The sequence below is a fragment of the Notamacropus eugenii genome, chromosome 1 (assembly GCF_028372415.1).
Source record: "Notamacropus eugenii isolate mMacEug1 chromosome 1, mMacEug1.pri_v2, whole genome shotgun sequence".
In the NCBI taxonomy this organism is placed as follows: Eukaryota; Metazoa; Chordata; class Mammalia; order Diprotodontia; family Macropodidae; genus Notamacropus; species Notamacropus eugenii.
This window is the reverse complement of record NC_092872.1, coordinates 384,612,923-384,634,903: the sequence shown is the minus strand read 5'-3', so window position 1 is coordinate 384,634,903 and position 21,981 is coordinate 384,612,923. Positions and strand designations below refer to the sequence as shown.

The 21,981-nt window shown below is 35.6% G+C and overlaps 1 protein-coding gene and 1 pseudogene across 1 annotated transcript in view; one reads left to right on the top strand and one right to left on the bottom strand.

Annotated features, from left to right (window-relative positions):
* The window catches only part of SGCD (sarcoglycan delta), a 1,338,077-nt gene that overhangs the window by 1,125,679 nt on the left and 190,417 nt on the right, over positions 1–21,981 (bottom strand). The gene's annotated exons all lie outside the window — the stretch shown is intronic.
* LOC140517819 (heat shock protein HSP 90-alpha pseudogene) lies at positions 8,900–10,758 on the top strand (annotated as a pseudogene).

Genomic DNA, 21,981 nt, shown 5'->3' with positions numbered 1-21,981 from the left:
GGAGGAACAATGCTTGCCATCAGGCAAAGACACAGAAATCGAGGATTCTGTGTCCCAGCCCACCCAATGGGCTCGGGCCATGGAAGAGCTCAAGAGGAATTTTGAAAATCAAGTTAGAGAGGTGGAGGAAAGACTGGGAAGGGAAATGAGAGGGATGAGGGAGAAGCATGAAAAGCAGATCAGCTCCCTGCTAAAGGAGAACCAAAAAAATCTTGAAGAAATTGGCACCTTGGGAACTAGCCTAACTTAGCTGACAAGGGAGGTGCAAGGGGCCAATGAGGAGAAGAATGCTTTCAAAAGCAGAATTAACCAAATGGAAAAGGAGATTCAAAAGCTCACTGAAGAAAATAGATCTTTCAAAACTGGAATGGTACAGATGGACGCTAAGGACTTTATGAGAAAGACAGATATCTCAGAACATACCGCGCAGATTCGAAAAATGGAAGATAATGTGAAATATCTTACTGGAAAAACAACTGACCTGGAAAATAGAATCAGGAGAGACAATGTAAAAATTCTGGGACTACCTGAAAACCATGATCAAAAGAAGAGCCTAGACATCATCTTCCATGAAATTATCAAGGAAAACTGCCCTGAGATTCTAGAACCAGAAGGCAAAATAAATATTCAAGGAATCCATAGAACACCGCATGAAAGAGATCCAAAAAGAGAAACTCCTAGGAGCGTTGTGGCCAAACTCCAGAATTCCCAGGTGAAAGAGAAAATATTGCAAGCAGATAGAAAGAAACAATTCAAGTATTGTGGAAATACAATCAGGATAGCACAAGATCTGGCACCCTCTACATTGAGGGATAGAAGGGAATGGAATAGGATATTCCAGAAGTCAAAGGAACTAGGACTGAAGCCAAGAATCACCTACCCAGCAAAACTGAGTATAATACTTCAGGAGAAAAAATGGTCTTTCAATGAAATAGAGGACTTTCAAATTTTCCTGATGAAAAGACCAGAGCTGGAAAGAAAATTTGACTTTCTAACACAAGAATGAAGAGAACCATGAAAAGGTGAACAGCAAAGAGAAGTCATAAGGGACTTACTAAAGTTGAACTGTTTACATTCCTACATGGAAAGACAACATTTGTATCTCTTGAAACATTTCAGTATCTGGGTACTGGGTGGGAGTACACACACACACACACATGCACACACGCACACATACATAGAGACAGAGTGCACAGAGTGAATTGAAGAGGATGGGATCATATCTTAAAAAAAAAAAAAAATGAAACCAAGCAGTGAGAGAGAAATATTGGGAGGAGAAAGGGAGAAGTTATATGGGGCAAATTATCTCTCATAAAAGAGGCAAGGAAAAGACTTATTAGTGGTGGGATAAAGAGGGGAGGCAAGAGAAAAACATGAGGTCTACTCTCATCACATTCCACTAAAGGAAAGAATATAATGCACACTCATTTTGATAAGAAAACCTATTTCATAATACAGCAGAGTGGGGGACAGGGGCACAAGCAGGGTGGGGGGGAGGATGGAGGGGAGGGCATGGGGAGGAGAATGCAATACGAGGTCGACACTCATGGGGAGGGAAAGGACCATAAGAAAATAGAAGTAATGGGGGACAGGATAGGGTGGAGGGAAATATAGTCAGTCCTATACAACACAACTAGTATGGAAATCATTTGCAAAACTAAACAGATATGGCCTATATTGAATTGCCTGTCTTCCCAGGGGAAGGGGTGGAGAGGGAGGGAGCTAAAGAAGTTGGAACTCAAAGTGTTAGGACCAAATGTAATGTTCTTACCACTGGGTAACAAGAAATACAGGTTAAGGGGTCAAGAAAGCTATCTGGCCCTACAGGACAAAAGAGAAGACGGAGACAAGGGCAGGGAGGGAGGATAGAGGAGAGAGCAGATAGGTCACAGGGGCAATTAGAAAGCTTGGGTTTGGGGGGGGGAGGGGATAAAAGGGGAGAAAATTTGTAACCCAAAATTGTGTGAAAATAAATGTTAAAAGTTAAATAAAAAAAAAATAGAAATGACCTTATAGGTCTTCTAGTCCAACCCCTTTACATTACAGATGAGGAAACCTGGAGAGGTTGTAAGTTGCCTAAGGTCACAAAGGTAGAAAATGGCAGAGAAATTATTTGAAACCAGATCTTCTGCTCCAAATCCTATTCTCTTTCCATTAAACAATTCTGAAAACTAAAACGGTTAGTTATCATCATCACTATGGTAAATTAACAATTTCATCTATATGAGGACTCCCTCAACCAGTTCAGAAACCAACTCATCCAGATCTTCTCATCCTGTATTATTCTTGTCCATACACACCCCCATCCCCACTCAACTCCCCATGCACAAAATAAGTAAACATTTATTAAACACTTACTATGTTCATGGCATTGTGCTAAATGTCAAGGACACAAAAGGAACCGAAAGAAAGTCTTTGCCTGTAAGAAGCTAACACTTGCATGTGAAGACACTACGCAAATAAATGTATTCAAAGCAAGCTATAGGCAGGAGAAATATGAAATAATTAACGAAGGGAAGACACTAAAATTGTACCCAGGAGAAGTACACAAAGTACTACAAGATTTCTCTGAGTCCTTTAATATTTTAATGTTTTGCAGATGACAATTAGAATATCTATTTTAATCCTTATTCTTGTGAAGCCATTGACTGACCTTTTTCTGGTTCCCCATTTTCCAGATGCCATCTTTTATACCACTCTTCCATACCATCTATCGTTGATGATATGAAGCAGTCTGTTTTACTCATTATTTTTAATTTCCATTATCCTTTATGTCGTGTGCAATTTTGACTTTTCTGAGATTATGTGATTATTTACAATCACAACTTTAGAGCATTACTGGAAGAATATTTGAGTTAAAAAAAATTTTTGATGGCCTGGAATAGTTCAGGATTTGAGAAACATAAGCCAATTTTCTAAAGACAGTCAAGGTCATTGGCCTCATCTATTCATTTTGGGGACTAGCTCACTAGCCAGCCAATTTATTTTCAGTAACTATAGGTTTTATTGAGGAGACTGGGAGTATCATGAGCTTGAGATATTCAGTATAATAAACAGGAGCTTTTGCAGTGCCTCAGAATTGACAGAGATCACAGATAACAGATTTAGGATTGGAGAGAAAACAGACAACTAGTCCAATGCTCTTATTTACAGATGATAAAACAGAGGCGTGTCATGGTAAAGCATCTTTCCCAAGGTCATGGGGGTAGAAGTCACTGAACCAGGATTTAGACACAAATACTCTAATTCCAAAACTCTGACATCTGATAAATGCACAGCTAGCTCCCTATCTTATGCCTCACTTGAGATTAATCAGAATACCTTAAGGAAATTATTTTTGTGGCTACATCTGTAAAAGAAACAAAAACATGGGATACTAACATATATATCTTGTTGAATGAGAGCCACAAAATGAAGCACATAGCAACAATACCAAAGTTCACATGGCTTAGAGAATTCCTATAACCATTTGAAAGGCTGCATGGTACAGAGGAAAGAATACTAGTTCTGGAATCAGGCTATACACACAAACATATATATATATGTATATATACATGTACACACATGTATACATGCGTGTATATGTGTGTATGTATGCATATGTGTATGTATACATACATACATATGTGTATGTGTGCATACATATATTTTTTACGTTCTAGTTCTGATACTGGGATGTGAACTTCCAAATATCTTTTAACCTCCCTGTGCCTCAAGTTCCCAAACTGTAAAATGAAGGACTTGGACTAGATGGCTTCTTAGATGCCTCTGTTTTGACCTTCTCTTATTTCTCTATACTCACTTCTCCAGAGATCTCAAATAAGAATTTAAGAATAAAAGGAATGATAAAACAAGAAGGTAGATCAAAGATCATTAAGTTCAACTATTTTATTTTATAAATGAGGAAAAGTTGAAGCCAAACATGGAACAAGTTGCCTTGGGTCATAGAGCATAGAGCAATGCGACATTGCTGAGATTAACAATTAGGCCTCTAGCTTTTCAAGCCAGTACTCACTCCCTCTATTGAATAGTGATTCCTATATTTCAGTTTTCTACTTATTTAGAACTAGAATCATTACAATAGCATTTGCTAATCATGTGTGTGGTATAGCATATGTATATGTATACATATACACACATACATCTATGTCACAATATCTAACTACATATGTTGTCTACCATGCTAAAATATAAACTCCTTAAGAGTAGCAATTACATTTATCTTTCTTTGTATCTCCAACATTTAGTATACTATAATGACTTTTAAAAGACTTATTGGCTTAATTAAATACAGAAGAGGGATGTTAGCATCTCATTTGATCCAAAAACAAGCCTTTGAGGTAGGTGCTATTGTTATTCCCATTTTACATGTGAGGAAACTGAGGCTGAGAACAGGTCATACACTAGTCAGTGTCTGAGGCAGGATCTGAAGTCTAATCTTCCTGACAAAATTCATTTGCATCTCCTATGACACTTTACTACCTGAGTGATAAAGATATTAAACATAACCAGACAGAAGATTTAAATCAGTAGGAAACAGCTCAATTTTCACTCTTAGTTGGGATACTAAAGCAAACCAGGATTGAATATTTTTATTCATGGCTCTATAAAATCTCAGAAGTAATAGAAGAATACTTTGAATGCAAGTGGAGTTTGTTTTTCAGATGATTGTAACTGATTTTCACATTACTAGCCTCATGCATTCTCAACAACAGCATAACTGGTCTGCCCACTCTTTCCTCCAGTATTCCACTTGCCATCCCTCTCATCCAGTCCTTCCACAGGTTTTGCTCTGTGTCTAAAATGCCCTCCCTCCTCAACTCAAGCCAAAGAATCAGAGCTGCCTTCAAGGTTAAATCTAAGTCCATTTCCTACACAAAACTTTTCCTGATGCTCCCAATCATTAAAGCTCTCTCACACTCTAGGATTACTTTGCTTTTTATTTAATTGTTGTTGTTATTATTCAATAGTTTTACTCATGTCTAACTCTTCATGACCTTATTTTGGAGTTTTCTTGATGTAGGTACTAGAGTGCATTGCTATTTCCTTCTCCAGCTAATTTTACAGAGGAAAAAAGTGAGCATACAGGGTTAAATGACATGCCCAGGGTCATATAGCTAATAAGTATCTGAGGCTGGATTTGAAATAAGATCTCCTGACTCCAAGCTCTTTCCACTGCATCACCTAGCTGCCCCTTTATTTAATTATCTCTTTCCTGCCAATGGAACATAAGATCCTTGAAGGCAGGCATTGTTTTGTTTTTGACTTCATCTCTCCAGTGCCTAGGAAAATACACAGGAACATGATAGGTGCTAAATAAGTACTTATTATCCAAATTGAATGTAACTGAATCACCATGAAAATCTAGCTTGAACTCACACTTTCTTATTTTACAGAGAGAGAGAGAGAGAGACAGAGACAGAGACAGAGACAGAGACAGAGAGACAGAGAGAGGCAGAGAGAGAGACAGAGAGACAGAGAGACAGAGAGAGAAACCTTAGCAACTGAAAATATGTGAGTCTACCTCAAAGTGTGTTCATCCTCGTGGCTAAAAATATAACACTGGATGCTAGGAATTTTGAAGAACCTTTGAATTGTCAAAGTTTGGCAAAGGGAAGACTAAGGCAAACAGATACATAGCAAAAGCTTGGTCAATCTTGTCAAGGAACAAAAGGACCAAGTTCTTCATCAATTTTCTGTCATCTCCCAGAGGTCAAGGACTGTGTTTTCCTACAATGTTCTCATTTGTGTGCCATTATAAATTAGATGATTTTGAAATCTAAACAGCTCTCAGCTGGTGTGAACAATGGTGCCAGTGTTCAGAGAAATCAACAATGGGTTGACCTGTTCCCTCTAAGTGTTTTGAGAGTACTTAAGAATTGATGCTTATTACATGGGAGGACAGCTTTTGAGAGAGGATGTCATCCCATGTTAAAAAAAAAAATCTAAGATGGCATTTAAAGACACAAAGTAGTTGAAATTTTGGATGTTTCCTACCACATACCTTTAAAAAGTTTGCATGTGCTTTTTTACCCTTAGTGAGTCATAAAACTAGATTTATAAAATGTTGTGGGTTTTTGCCTTTAACAATGAGATACCTTTTCTAAAATGAAAAGACTCACAGTTTTCCTATAATAATTACTTTCTGAAGACTAATGAGTCAGGATCACTAAAAACAGGAGGTAATGACACTTTACCAACTTCTTATAGGTTTTGGATTCCTTAAAATACACTTTAGCTGCACTTAAATGGCATCTGAAATATACAGTAATGCTAATTATATCAGCTATATGATTGACTGCATTTCCTTTAGAAACATTTTATCTTAGATGAGTTAGAACTTGACATGCAGGCTATATGTAGCATATAAATGTAAGTGAATGATCATTGTATGATTGATTCAAATACACACTGTGCCCTCTGTATATCTGCTTAAAAAAGATTAATTAACTATAAAAACTAAGAAAGTCCCACATTCCCACAAAGGAAGATTATAGTTTGAAAAAAACTAAAAATTCATTTTCTCCACTATATCATACTTTTGAATTGTTTTCTATAATATTTCTTTTGGTAGCTTTGTTTACTGGTTTCTATTTTAAAAAGATTTTAACACATGAGCTGAGGAAAAAAATGTGAACTCATAATACATTATTACCAAATGATGATTTAGTCATTCTAACAATTAGAAATAACTTTCTAGAATGAGAAATAAAGAATAGCAAATAAAAAACACTTTGGGAAGAATTCATTATTATTAATTATTTTACAGAAATGAATAGAAAAAAGTTAGGTTGCTCTATCAGACTAGATATTGAATGAAATGAAAAACCATGGCTACTGTAAAATTATAAGCTGGTTTTTGTTGTTGAATCATTTTTCAGTTGTGTCTGATTCTTTGTGGCACCATTTGGGGTTTTCTGGGCAAAGCTACTGGAGTGGTTTGCCATATCCTTCTCCAGCTCAGTTTTACAAATGAGAAACTAAGAGCAAACAGGATCAAGTAACTTTTCCAGGGTCACACAGCTAATAAGTTCCTTAGGTCAGATTTGAACTCAAGTCTTCCTGACTGCAGGGCCAGCATTCTCACTATATCTAAGTTGGTTGATTTTTTATCAAAAATCTTTCCTTTGGCTTTTCCACAGTATTATCATAGCAGTTTGCAATTTTATTTGATTTTTACATTATTTATCATTGGATAATATTTGTATAAATGTCTTTTCCCCTATTGGGCTAGAAACATGTAGAATGAATAAGAGGATCCTGAGTTTTAAAGATTGCAAGGATCTTGGATCAACACTCCTATTTGATTTATGGAGAAAGTTAAGTCTAAAAAAAGAATATGACTTAACTAGAGCCATGCAGGCAATAGAAGAACTGGGCTTCAACTGTAGGTCCTTTGATTCCAGATCTATCAGGGTTTCAGGTTTTATTCATCATCATGTTCTTGAAAGAAGTAGCAATGGAATGAGTAAGTAGCTGCTTAAAATGTATTTGTTGAATGATTATTGGATGCTTTCAAAAGGTCTGTGAAAATGAAAACAAAAATAGCAACAAAAACAAAAAATTACAAAGATGGAAAGAAGGCTGTCACAGTGCTTGCTAGACATCATGGTTAGAAACTTTGGTGGTATTCCCCACATCTTCTTCTCCCCGTATGTTCAACCAGTTGACCAATTTCATCATGTCTACCTCAGTATCTTTCACATTCATTCCCTTCTCTCCATTCACACAGCCAACACCCTAACTTAGACTCCTGTGACATCTAGCCTAGCCTCTTGTAATTACAGATACTAACGATATTACCCTGAAGAACTTACATTGCATGACAGGAAACAATATGTACCAGGATAAGTGTCCTGCCTCAGGAACTTACCAGATATATAGCCCTAAGAAAGTCACTTAACCTCTTTCTTTCTCAGTTTCTTATCCTGTTTCTTAGTTTCCTCGTCCTGTGTGAAGACCAAGTGAGAAAAACTTTGGAAAACATTTTGTACTTAGAAGTTCTATTTCAATGCAAGTTACTATTAAAAAAAATTTCCTATTATTTATTCTTTGTTCAAGTCTTTTTGAACTCAGTTCATTGTTCACAAAGCTGCCAAAATGATTTTTCTAAGGCTCATGTCTTACTATGTCTTCTACCACCATCATTATCACCAATAAACTCCAATGGCTCCTAATTATGTCTACTATCAAAAATAAATGTTGTTTGACATTTAATACTCTATTTACTCTGGCCCCCTTCCTCCTTTCCTGACCTCTTACACTAGACTCTGCTTAATTCATTCTATATTCTAGGCACACTTCATCTATTTATTGTTCCTCACACACATTGTCCCTCATATCTAGAATGCTCTTCTTCCTCATCTCCTCCTTATGAAATTCCTTGTTTCCTGCAAGATTCAAATCAGAAGCTATATTGTCTATGGGTACCTTTCCTGCCTCTCCCAATTGCTAATTTCTCTCTTTTTAATGGTATCTAGTATCTATTTTACATGTATCTTGTATACTCCTATATAGATACATATTGTCTACACCCATTAAAAAGTACATGTCTTTAGTTTAAGTACTATTTTGTTTTTGTTTTTTGCTTTTTTTTTTAAATTTATAATCCCAGCACTTAACAATTGACTGGCACCTGTGTTTAATAAATGCTTACTTTTTTTTATTAAAGTAAGAAAGAAAAGAAATGAATATATATATACACATATGTATACACACATACATAATTTAGAGACCAAAACTCTATCCACAACTGGCCTCCCCACTATTTTCTCTGAAGTTTTCTTTCTTCTGACCTAACCACTACATTTCTTTTTTCCTCAAGAAGTCTTACTACAGAGTTTGCTCTTTCGTCTTTAGTCTCTCTGCCGACTGAAGTCTTTGGGCTTTTGCTCTCTCTGCCAAGATGCCTGAGGAAATGCGGACCCAGAACCAACCCATGGAGGAGGAGGAAGTGGAGACTTTTGCCTTTCAGGCAGAAATTGCTCAGGTGATGTCTTTAATCATTAATGCATTCTACTCTAATAAAGAGATCTTTCTGAGAGAGCTGATTTCAAATTCACCTGATGCCCTGGATGAAACAGGTATGAAAATCTGAAAGATCCAAGTAAACTAGACTCTGGGAAAGAACTGAACATTAGCATCATTCCAGACAAAGATGATCGCACCCTTACCATTATAGATACTGGTATTGGAATGACCAAAGCTGATTTAATCAACAATCTTGGTACAATAGCGATGTCTGGAACCAAAGTTTTTACGGAAGCATTACAGACTGGTGCAGATATCTCCATGATTGGTCAGTTTGGTATTGGTTTTTATTCTGCCTGTCTGGTGGCTGAGGTGATGATCATCACTAAACATAATGATGATAAACAATATGCCTGGGAGTCTTCAGCAGGAGAGTCATTCACTATTAGGACTGATGTAGGTGCAACTGTGGGTCATGGAACAAAGATAATTTTGCATTTGAAAGAGGACCAAACTGAGTACTTGGAGGAATGAAGAATAAAGGAAATTGTGAAGAAGCATTTGCAATTTGTTGGCTATCCAATTACACTTTTTGCAGAGAGAGAAGGTGATAAAGAAGTCAGTGATGATGAAGCAGAGGAAAAAGAAGAGAAACAGGAGAAGGAAAAAGAAGAAAAGAAGTCTGAGGACAAGCCAGAGATAAAAGATGTTGGCTCCAATGAAGAAGAAGAAAAGAAAGATGGTGACAAGAAGAAAAAGAAGAAGATTAAAGAAAAATATATTGATCAAGAAGAGCTTAACAAAACAAAGCCAATTTGGACCAGAAATCCTGATGATATAACTAATGAAGAATATGGCAAATTCTATAAGAGCTTGACAAATGATTGGGAAGATCATTTAGCTGTGAAACACTTCTCAGTGGAAGGACAGTTGGAATTCCGAGCCCTTCTGTTTGTTCCAAGACATGCACCCTTTGATTTATTTGAAAATAGAAAGAAAAAGAATAATATTAAATTGTATGTGCACAGAGTTTTCATCATGGATAACTGTGAAGAACTGATTCCCAAATTTCCGAATTTCATCAGAGGTGTGGATTCTGAAGATCTTCCTCTAAATATCTCACGTGAAATGCTGCAGCAAAGCAACATTCTGAAAGCAATAAGGAAGAATTTGTTCAAAAAGTGCTTGGAACTCTTCACTGAACTGTCTGAGGACAAAGAGAATTACAAAAAGTTTTATGAGCAATTTTCTAAAAATATTAAGCTTAGAACACATGAAGATTTCCAGAACCGAAAGAAACTTTCAGAATTGCTGAGATACTACACTTCTGCTTCTGGTGATGAGATGGTTTCTCTTAAGGACTACTGCATGAGGATGAAGGAGAACCAGAAACATATCTATTATATTACTGGTGAAACTAAGGATCAAGTGGCTAATTCAGCTTTTGTTGAGCATCTTCAGAAGCATGGTTTAGAAGCAATACATATGATTGTACCTATTGATGAGTATTGTGTGCAACAGTTAAAGGAATCTGAGGGCAAGATTTTAGTGTCAGTAACCAAAGAGGGTTTGGAACTCCCAGAAGATGAAGATGAAAAAAAGAAACAGGAGGAAAAAAAGGTCTTACTAGAATATCAACACATTTCCCTGACTCCTAGTTATTCCTTCAACAAGCTTCAGAAGCACTTCAAAATTCTTTTCTGCCAACATTTTATTTTTCATCAAAGTTCCTTTTTGTCAGGTAGATATATCTCTTTTCAAATGTCTTGGGATGCTGAAATTGTTTGACTCCAGCTTTCAGGAATAGCCAAAGGGGTAAAGCTCCAAGTTGTGAAGATTCTGTTCCCCAACTCTTACGAAAAACCATTTGGTAAGTGCTAAAGAGCCCATCTTGAATCAAAGCCAAGTACCCACTAGAATGGTCCTAGCCATTCATGCCACAAGGAATCTGGTGAGAAAGGAGACATGCTATAGGTCAAAGGTAGCAGATACCTGCCCTCATAGCAGCACCAAGCACTACCAGGAGTCAATGAAGAGGTTTCTCTCTCACTTGTTATGGTCTCTTCAATACCCAGTCCTCAGTTTGCTTAAATGACTTTGGGAGTGACTGTACTAGGTGTCAGCCTACTATGAACAATATTTATATCCAGCTGGCATGAACTAGGGAAAATTTTAGCGTTTCTTTTTTTTTAATGCAAGAATCCCAAGTCACAGGAAAATGAGAAGTACTAACTCAGGATTAAAAATGGTAGCTTTTGTACAGCTTAACTAGAGCCCTTAAGTCACAGAATCTCAGTGCTTAAAGGATCTTAAAAGCTGGTTCCTACAAACTTTACCAGATCAATTTTGTGAGACTGTTTTGAACCTTTGTACATAACTCATCATGTTAAGTTGTTAGTGAGTATGACCTTGGGCACATTTCCACCTTTAGTCTCTCTTTTCTCTTTTCTTTTCTCTTTCTCTCTTTTCCTTCTTTCACTCACTGCCAGACTAATCTTTATTCCTCACAGAGCTGATCATGGCATCCTATTCCTCATAATGTGTCTGTCTACATGGCTTCCTACTTCCAACCAAATAATGCCCAATTTGCTTATTCTGGCATTCAAGGGCTCACAAATTTGATGCCAACTTATGTTCCCGGTGAGGTGGGGAAGTTTTCAGATATAGGATTTAATCTACAAGTCATTTAATGTTTTTGCCCCCAATTTCATCATCTGAGAAATAGGGATTATAATACAAGTATTTCTTTTAGAGGGTTGTTGTAAGGATCAAATGAGTGGATAAAGCACTGGACCTGGAGTCAGAAAAACCAAAGTTCAAATATAGCTTCAAGTACTTTCTAACTCTGTGACCCTATGGGCAACTTAAGATCTGTTTACATCAGTTTCCTCATTTGTAAAATAGAGATAGCAACCAGAGTCATTGTGAGAATAAAATAAGGTAATATTTTTAAAGAAGTATATGAATGCTAGCCATTACTGCTATCAGTATAGCTATGTTATAAAGCACTTTGCAAACCTTCAAGCATTATAGAAATGCAAGGTATTGGTAGCAGCAATAGTCGTAGTTGTACTATTTCTACAGGAAGTCATGAAACCATAATGAATGGGCCCCCTGTGAATATATAATTTCTATTCAAATAACATTTACTCTATTTGTTTACCCTTATAATGACATCTTTCTTACTTTCATGATATTCCTCATATATGATGATTCAAAATTTCCCTCTCCTGAAACCTCTAACCTTTCCTCATCCTTTTCAGAGTTATTCAACTCTGACCATACTGAGAAGGTCAAGGTCATCTGAAAGGTGCTCCTTCAATATCCATTCTCTTTCATAATAAACTTCTATTATTATATGATATATTGTCAAAATGTAGGTAACTCTGCTCTTGGGCTCTCCCCTCTTCATTGTTGACTCCCTCCCCAGGGCATCATTTTAGGAAGGACCCTGGTGATTTTACCAATTTCATGTTTGCACTCTCTCTACAATCCTCCTTTTTTTCTTTGCCTGCCACATTGACACCATGAGAAACTCTTCCGCCTTCCAGTTTGTCTGCCTCCATTAGAATTATTCTTCTTAAGGACAGGGACTCTTTTGCTTGCATCCTCAACACTACAATAGAGGTGTTCTCTCTGTCTCTTTCTATCTCTGACTCTTCCCCCATTTTTTTTCTCAGAGAATGACATGGACCTCTCCCTTGCCATGGTTATCCCTTCCGCATAGACCCTTAACCCCACAAACTACCCACTCCAGGCCATATCTCATTTAGAATCTTTCTCTATAATTATTCCTTCTCTTCCATCATAAGTTTTCTCCACTGGCTTCTTTTCTTTTTAGCTTACACTCAGGTGTTAGCAATTCTAAGATAAAAAAAAAAACAAATAAAAATACATTCCCTTGACCTTCCCACCTAGAAAAAGAGTGTTTTATAGAAGAAATGATTAACATGGCTTCAGAAAATTTGGTTTTAAGTAGTACTGCTGACACATTAGCTTTGTGACCTGAGTCAACTTGCTTAAATTTTCTTGGACTTGATTTTCTTGACTGTAAAATAGGGATAATGATATTTATACTACCTGCTTTCCAAAGATGTGAAAAATGTATTGTATTAACCTTAAAGCATCATAAGCATGAGTTATCAGGGTAGGGACTGGATCTGTGATTTATCTAATACAGGGAATTCCCAGACAACCACCCCTTCCACCAATGCAGGTTGCTACTTTCTCTGCAATTTATATTCTAAAAGGACTGCCTAGAGTACTGAGTGATTAGCTGACTGACTCAGGGTCATGAAGACAGTATGTGTCAGAAGTGGCAAACTCAGATCTTCCCGGTCCCAAGGCTCTATCCACTATATACAATTCTCTTTTGAATTACTATTACCATTATTTACACTAACCATTCCCTCTCTTTCTTTGTCTATACTGTCAGTAATCCTCTAATCACCCTTTCTTTTTTAATGAGGAAACTGAGACTCAAAGACGTTATGTGACTTGTTTGGTTGTTTTTAATTGCACTTGCTAAATCAACTTCTCTACCTCAGGCATTTATATTTGATTGGATTGAAGTGGATTGAAATTGCTCTATCTTAGGGCAGTAATAATCTCCTAGGCCCAAATAAATATATAATTTTCTAAGTTCTGACATATCTTGACCTTACTGAAGTATTGAACACTGCTAACCAGTCCCTTCTTCTGCAGACCAGTTCCTTCCTTATCTTCTATAATAATTCTTTCTCCCAGCTCTCTCTCCTTCTGACCCTTTCTCTCTTTCTCTCTCTCCTCTCTCTCTCTCTGTCTCTGTCTCTGTCTCTGTCTCTCTTTCATCACTTCCCATGTCTTCAATGGTTAAACATTCTCTTTGGAACTGCTAGATTCTATGATATTAGGGCTGAGCTCCAGAATTTATGTCTGCATAGACACGGTCTATTAACTGCCCTCTCACAAGATTTGTTAGGGGACAATTCTCTATAACCACAGTGAATCTTGCTTCTTGACTCTCCTTTGCCAAGTAGGCAGCGCAGATGCATATATCCATATGTGGACATTATTTTACATGGTGGAACTATTGATGGCATCCATCAATATTTTCTAATGGTACTAGAAAACCTAACTAACCTAATACCTTTCTGGCATGATTTCTACTGGTGGTTTGCAGGGTTCTCCAGCCAGTATTCTCTACTTTTGTCAAGTTCTATATCCTGCATCATATTTGCATTCAAAAGAGGAGAAATTTCAAGCTATGGCTGATTATAATCTACTTGAAAGTAAGGACTATTTTTATTTTGTCTTCAAATATCATTTCCTGGCAAACACTAGAAGCATAATAAATTCCTGTAGAAATATGCTTATTGAATTTGAGTTGGTATAAAGTAGAACTTGCTGAAAATTTTATCCACATGGATATGGAATAGTTTAGGTGACACAGTGGAAAGAGCTCTGGACCTAGAGTCAGGATGACCTGAGTTCAAATCCAGTCTCATACACTTACTAACTGTGTGACTCTAGGCAGGCTGCTTAGCCCCTGTTTGCCTGTTTTCTCATCTGTAAAATGGGGATAATAATGGCATCAATCTGCCAGGGTTGATAGGAGAATCAAACGAGATAACAATTATAAAACACAGCACAGTGCCTGGCACGTAGTAAGAATTACATAAATGTTAGTTATTATTATTATTAAGGAATGAGCCCCCCATCACAGTAAGCATAACCTAATTATGATGGTGAACCTCTAGTACAATGTAAGTATCCATTTAGTAAAATGCAAGGTTCTTGAGGGAAGGAAATACTTTTCATTTTGTCCTCATACGTCTTGAGCTTATCTATGTGTCTTGTACAGAGTAGATATTTACTAAATGTTGGTGGGATTAATTTTAACTGAATTATTTTTAAGCTTGGGAAAGAAAGAGATTACCTAGAGCAGTGGCAAAGATGGTAAAACTCACTAACTCAGTTTTCATGTTTGTAAAAAGCAAACATTCTCATAGGAACCCAAATTAGAAAAGGCACCTATCATATACAACTTGTATTAAATAGAATGCAGTTGAAAATGTTTCTTGCCTTGTCTCAAACAGCCTTCTAAGAACTATCAGGAAATTAAAACCTAAATTTAGAAAAAAAAAGGAAAAACTAATATGGTGCCAGGAGACAGAGTCTCAATGATATTTCTCCAATAACAACTTCAAAGGATCATGTGGTCATAAGATATAGAGCCAGAAGAGACCACAGCAATTATTTAAGACCACCCTTCTTTCTCATATGAGGAAACTGAAGCCAAGAGAGGAAAAGTGCTTTGGCAAAGAATATGTATGCACATAATAGAAAGAGGATTCAAAACTAGGTCCTTAGAATCCAAATCCAATACCCTTTCATATGAATTAAAAGTACCCACCTAAAGATTCTTTTAATTTCAAAAGGAAAATTAGTAATATTTTTTGTTTTTCATAAGATTTGATTTCTGAATATTTTCTTTTTCCTCTCCTACCCAATGAGCCATCATCCCTTGTAACAAAGATTTATAAAGAAAGAAACTGCAGCTCAGCAAAATTAACCAATACATCAAACAAATGTGACAGTATGAGAGATGGTCTACACTCATAGTCCCCTGCCTCTGCAAATAAGGGAGAGAGGTCCATTGTCAAATCTGTTCTTTGGGGTCAAGATTGATCATTGTAGTTTTGCAGCATTAATTTTCAATTTATTTGTTGCTCCTGCTCATTCCATTTACATTATGATGGTCACTGTGTATATCATTTTTTTGGTTATGTTTATTTTGTTTTGCATCAAATTGTATAAGTCTTCCTAAGCCTCTATGTTTTAATCATATTATTTTTTGACAAGGCAATATTCTATCATGTTCATGCACCACAATCTGTATTGCTATTCCCCAACAGATACGGTGTTCATGTTGTTTCTAGTTCTAAGCTACTAAAAAGGTTGAATTATAAATATTTATCTGTATATGGGACTATCTTTTTTTTTTAATCACTGACATCCTTGTGGTGAATACCAAACAACGGAGACTCTGGGTCAAGGATACAGATATTTTAACTACTTTTGTTATAATTTCTGATTGCTTATGAACAATGGTTATTGGCCTCCCTTTTTTTATTCCCAGCACTTAAAACAGTGCCAGGCACCTAGTAATTGCTTAATAAATGTTTGTTGATTGAGTGAATGCTTTATAGAATGACTGGATTAATTTATAACTCTATCTACAGTAGATTTGTGGACCCATGTTTGTATAACCCCACCAACATTAAATATTCTCTTTTGTCACCTTTGCCAACTTTCTGAGTCTGAGCAAGACTCAGAGTTTATTTTGATTTGAATTCTTTTATTATTAATGACTTTATATGGTTAACAGTTTGCAATTTTTTGAGAACTCTTTGTTCATCTACTATTATCACTTATCATTGGGGAATGTATTTCTGTTAGTTGTCTATATATCTTAACTTTCAGATCCTTATCAGAAATATGTCATGAACATATTTTTCCCAGTTTATTACTTTCTTTCTTATTCCAACTACATGAGATTGTGTGTGTATGTATACAGAAGATTTTCAATTTTATGTAGTTTAAATAATCTATTTTGTCTTTTGTAATTAACTCTTTCCCTTGTTTGGTTAAGAATTCATCTCCTGATTAATGAAAAGAAATGCTAGGGAAGGTGGCCTAGACCTACCAGATCTCAAATTGTATTATAAAGCAGTAATCATCAAAACCACTTGGTACTGGCTAAGAAATAGAGGGGTAGATCAGTGGAATAGGTTAGGTACTCAAGACACAGTAGTCAACGATTATAGCAGTCTACTGTTTGAAAAACCCAAGGATCCCAGTTTCTGAAATAAGAACTCACTGCCTGACAAAAATTGCTGGGAAAACAGTGTGGCAGATATTGGGCATAGAACAATGCCTGACACCATACACAAGAAGAAAGCCCAAATGGGTATATGATATTGGTAAAAGGTAAATACTATAAATAAATGAGGGAAGCAAGGAACAGTGTACTTGTCAGATACATGGAGAAATTTGACCAAACAACATATAGAGAACATTATGAAGTGCAAAAAGAATAATATTGATTACATTAAATTGAAAAGTTTTTGCACAAAGTCAATGCAACCACAATTAGGAGGGGAGCAGAAAACTGGGAAAGAATTTTTACAACTAGTGTCTGAGATAAAGCCCTCATTTCTAAAATATATAGAGAACTGGCTCAAATTTACAAGAATACAAGTCATTTCCCAATTGATAAATGGTCAAAGGATATAAACAGGCAGTTTTCATTGGAAGAAATTAAAGGTATCTATAGTCATATGAAAAAATGCTCTAAATCAGAGCATTTATTAGATTAATTAGAGAGATGCAAATCAAAACAATTCTGAGGTACCACATCACACCTATCAGATTGGCTAACATGACAAAACAGGAAGATGATAAATGTTGGAGAAGTATGGGAGAATTGGAACACTCATTCATTGTTGGTGGAGCTGTGACCTAATTCAACCATTCTGGAGAGCAATTTGGAACTATGCCCAAAGGAATACAAAAATGTACATAATCTTTGACCTAGCAATATCACTTCTAGGACTGTATCGCAAAGAGATCATAAAAATGGAAAATGTCCTACATGTACAAAAATATTTATAGCAGCTCTTTTTGTGGTAGCCAAGAACTAGAAATCAAGGGAATGCCCATCAACTGAGGAATGGCTGAACCAGTTGTGGTATATGAATGTAATGGAATATTATTGTGCTATAACAAATGATGAACAGGAGGACTTCAGAAAAGCCTGGAAAGACTTATATGAACTGATGCTGAGTGAAATGAAAAGAACCAGATGACCATTACGCACAGTAAGAGCCAGAGTTTGTGGGGGCTGTTTCTGATAGACTTAGCCCTTCATAGAAATGCAAAGGCCTAAAACATTCCCAAAGTACTCTTAAGGCAAAATGTCATCCACATCCAAAGAAAGAACTATGGAACTTGAACACAGAATGGAGCAGACTACTCTCTCTTGTGTTATATTTTGTTTTGTTTTGTTTTTTCTCATGGTTTCTCCCATTCATTATAGTTCTATGCAACATGACTAATGCAAAAATGTGTTTAATAAGAATGTATGTGTAGAACCTATATAAGACTACATGCTGTCTCAGGGGGGATGGGGAGAGGGAGGAGAAAAAAATTTAAGACTTATGGAAGTGAATATTGAAAACTGAAAACAAGTAGATTAATTTTTTTAAAACATGTCACCTCGTGGCAAGAGCTTAAACCTTGAAGCTGAAAAAAGTTTCAATGCACTTTAGTCTATTACTGTATTCTAGTGGCAGGATTGTTTATGGATTATCTATTCCTCAAAAAAATAAAAATAAAAAATTCAATAATATGGAGATCTTTTGTTAAATTCATAACAGTTGTAGACACAACACACTTTCATATTGACCAAAAGCTTCTTCAAGATAATATCAAAGCTTATCATAGAGTATCTGTCAGGAGGCAGGTTGTTCTAGGATACCAGCACATATTCCAGAGAAAATATCCCTTTAAAATGCAAAGCTTTCCTCTACAGAAGGCAATCATAAAAAAAAATTCCTTTTAGAAAAGCATAAAATGTCACTTCATTAATATTTACAGCATCTATCTTGCTAGCAGTCACTTAACTGGGTATTTAACCATCACACCACTGAAAACGGTAATTTTTTTCATAACTGTTGGAATACACTTTCAGACTGCAAATCAATATTAACTGGGTGAGCTTTTAGTCCCACTAGAAACTTAATTGCCTCTGGTTATTTTTTAAACAATTTGTTTTAACATGACCTTCCCTCCACCCAATTTTGTTTGTTGGGGAGAGTCCTTTACATTCTCATCAAAGTTCGTTCCCTTAGACTGTCTAAACATTGTTGATGTTTTGAATTATTTTGCTTCTCATTCAGCCTTAGAGCATTTTATGCATGATATTGACAGCTAGCTGGCTATTCCCTGATGGAAAATGAATAGTTTCACTCACTACAAACATGAGTAGTGTCTATGATATCTCAACTAGGCACTGGATCAGTGCAGGAGAACAGAATTCATGCTCAAGTTATTTCTCAGCCTTAGAATTTGTTTCTCTCAGGATTAGCTTAAGTTCTACTTCCAGCAACAAACTTTTTCCTGTCATCCCAGCACCCAGTAGCCTCGCTTTCTTCTGAATTCTTATAGCACTTTGAATCAACATTTCAATTCAATAAGCATTTATTAAGTGCCAACAGTATTCCAGACACTTGACTAAGTGCAGGGGTTACAAAGATAGGTGGTACAATAGAAAAAGTGATGGACGAGGAAACAGGAAAACCCATTTGACTCAGATACTTAGTGTGTGACCCTGGACAATTTACAGTCTCCCTAGGCCTCCATTTTCTCATTTGTAAAATGAGACAATTGTACTCAATGGCTTCTAAGGTCTCTTGTAACTCAAAATCTGTGATCCTAAAACAGTCCCTGACCTCAAGAAGCTTACTTTCTAGGAGAGAGTTAACAAATTTGCAGACTACATATATATGTATATGTATATGTACATGCATTTGTATACACACACATATGCATGCACATGTATGTGCACATATACATACATATATAATACACATATATGTACATATATTCTATATACATATACTATATACACATATAAGTATACACAATATGTATGTGTATACATATACAGTGTGTGAGTATATATATATATATGTAATATATATATATATATATATATATATATATATATATATATATATAGTGTTTTCAAGTGCTTCTTCTCATCACAATAGGAAAGAGAAAAAAAGATGTCAAAAGATACGACTCAAAACCAAGGAATAAAAGAGATCACAGTTATAGACTACACGAAAGTCTTACAACTATATATCATGAATATTTCTTTCAAGAAGAAAAAAAGGGAAGTACTGGATATGTCAAATACTGAGTGACTGTTTTCCTTCTTTCTCAAAGACAACCAAAATGGTATCCCTATGTTGAGGTCAAGATACAGTGTATCTGACTGTTGGCTCTTCAGACCAACACAAGCCCTGAAGGTTCTACAACAGTTTAGACACAAATAGTCCATGTGAACATTTAGAATGGATATGTCTCTAAATTTGTCCATCTCACTTTTCTTTTGAGCTGATTAGTATTATGAATACTAAATTCAAATACTGAATAATCTTATGAAGAATGATTAAATTGTGATGAAGAAAATTACTTTTTATCAATATAAGAGTCATTTTGGAGTCATTCCTTTTTAAATAAACCATACACTTATTAGAGTAAATAGCAAAATTAATCTCAAAATAGAAGAAAGATTCTGAATGAGAAGACACAGTGTTAATCAAAACAGGTCCAGAATGATCTACTTAAACAAACTATTTGTACAGAAAAGTGGGATGTGCCTAATGGAACATAAATAATCATATACTATCATCATTTCCTAAGGAATTTTAAGTGTTATCAAGAAAATGCTACAATGAATACTCCAAAAGAGCTGAAAAATTTTCTCAACCAACAAACACTTGTCTTATTGAGTAAAGTATGGTGGTCAAGGGCAACACCAGTTTAGGATATACATTATTTTTTTAAGAGGAGAGGAAGATTAAGTGTAGTATCATCTCATGAAATAGATGAAGTGGAATTTTTCCTTAATAATCCAGTCCACACTGGAGCAAGTTTGAAAGCTTGGTATGAGATTCTATTAAGCCATATCATCCCAAGAGCATTTAAGAATGAAATTGCAAAAGGTTCATAAGCAAATGAAAAAATAGAAAAGATCTGTCAAGATCTTTATAACAAATGATTTTCTGCTTCAATGAAAGTGAAACCATTGCATTTGGACTCTAATATCATAGTCCCCTGTGTGCAGTGTCAGAAAGTAGAAATAATACTAAAAAATAAAGATAGAAAGAACAGGATTAAAACAACTTTGTATGACAGAGGTCCATGATGGAAAAAATGCAACTTTTAGAGCATTAAGAAACTTAAAATATCTAAAAGAGGAGAAGATAATATATAATTAGGAAAAATCATAGATGTTAGTACTATCAATTTTAAAGGGTAATCAACAGGACATTAGTAACTTCTTACCCATGTTTCTATTTTTTGATCTCTTCAAAATGTTTTTGCAAATAAATTGTGTATACATCAAGGGCTTACTTGATGAAAATATGATAAAATAGGGAGATGTGTGCCCACAAAAGGTGCTTGCTACTGTCATGTAGTCTATCCCACACTGAGTCTGAATGGAAGAGAAATTCCATGTAGACGGTAAAAAATTTTTGCACATTCTTCTTCGTGATTGATATTATGCTAACAACATCAAGCCCCACAGTATATGGTAGACACTGAATATATATCCAAGATGATTCTAGAGAGTTTAGTCTATCTACAAAAAAAAAATAGTAAATAAAAATGCCAACTGTAAAGATTATAATATTTTGCTTTTATGGACAGCCTATAGAACTAACTCATGATCGCATATGTTTTGGACAGTCACCGAAGATAGACAAATGAATTCCATCCACAATTTTATAAAAGAAATACAGAAGAATGAATTGAATTTTAAAAATTGCATAGCAATTTTAATGACCCCTAAGCTTCTCCCCCTAAACTAAGGTTCATCTTTTAAAAACCAGTAGCCTTTCAAGGACGTTTTGTTGATTTGAATCATAGAAACAAAAGATCAAAAGTGCAAGTTACTAAATGAGCGATGTAGATATGCATAATGCAAGTCAATTGGAAAGTATTAAAAGTTATTACTTACACGCATAAAGCAGTGTTAAAAAACACCATCAAAAATGCTTGTCCAGAAAAGAAATAAGATGTGGGCTAACAAGATAACATAGCATAGCATTTATATATTTCTTTAGGATATAGAAACTACGCAGCTAAATGACACAGTGGATCAAGTGTTGGATCTGAAAAAAGAAATACCTGAGGTCAAATCCAGTCTCAGAAAGAAACTACATATGTGACTCTACA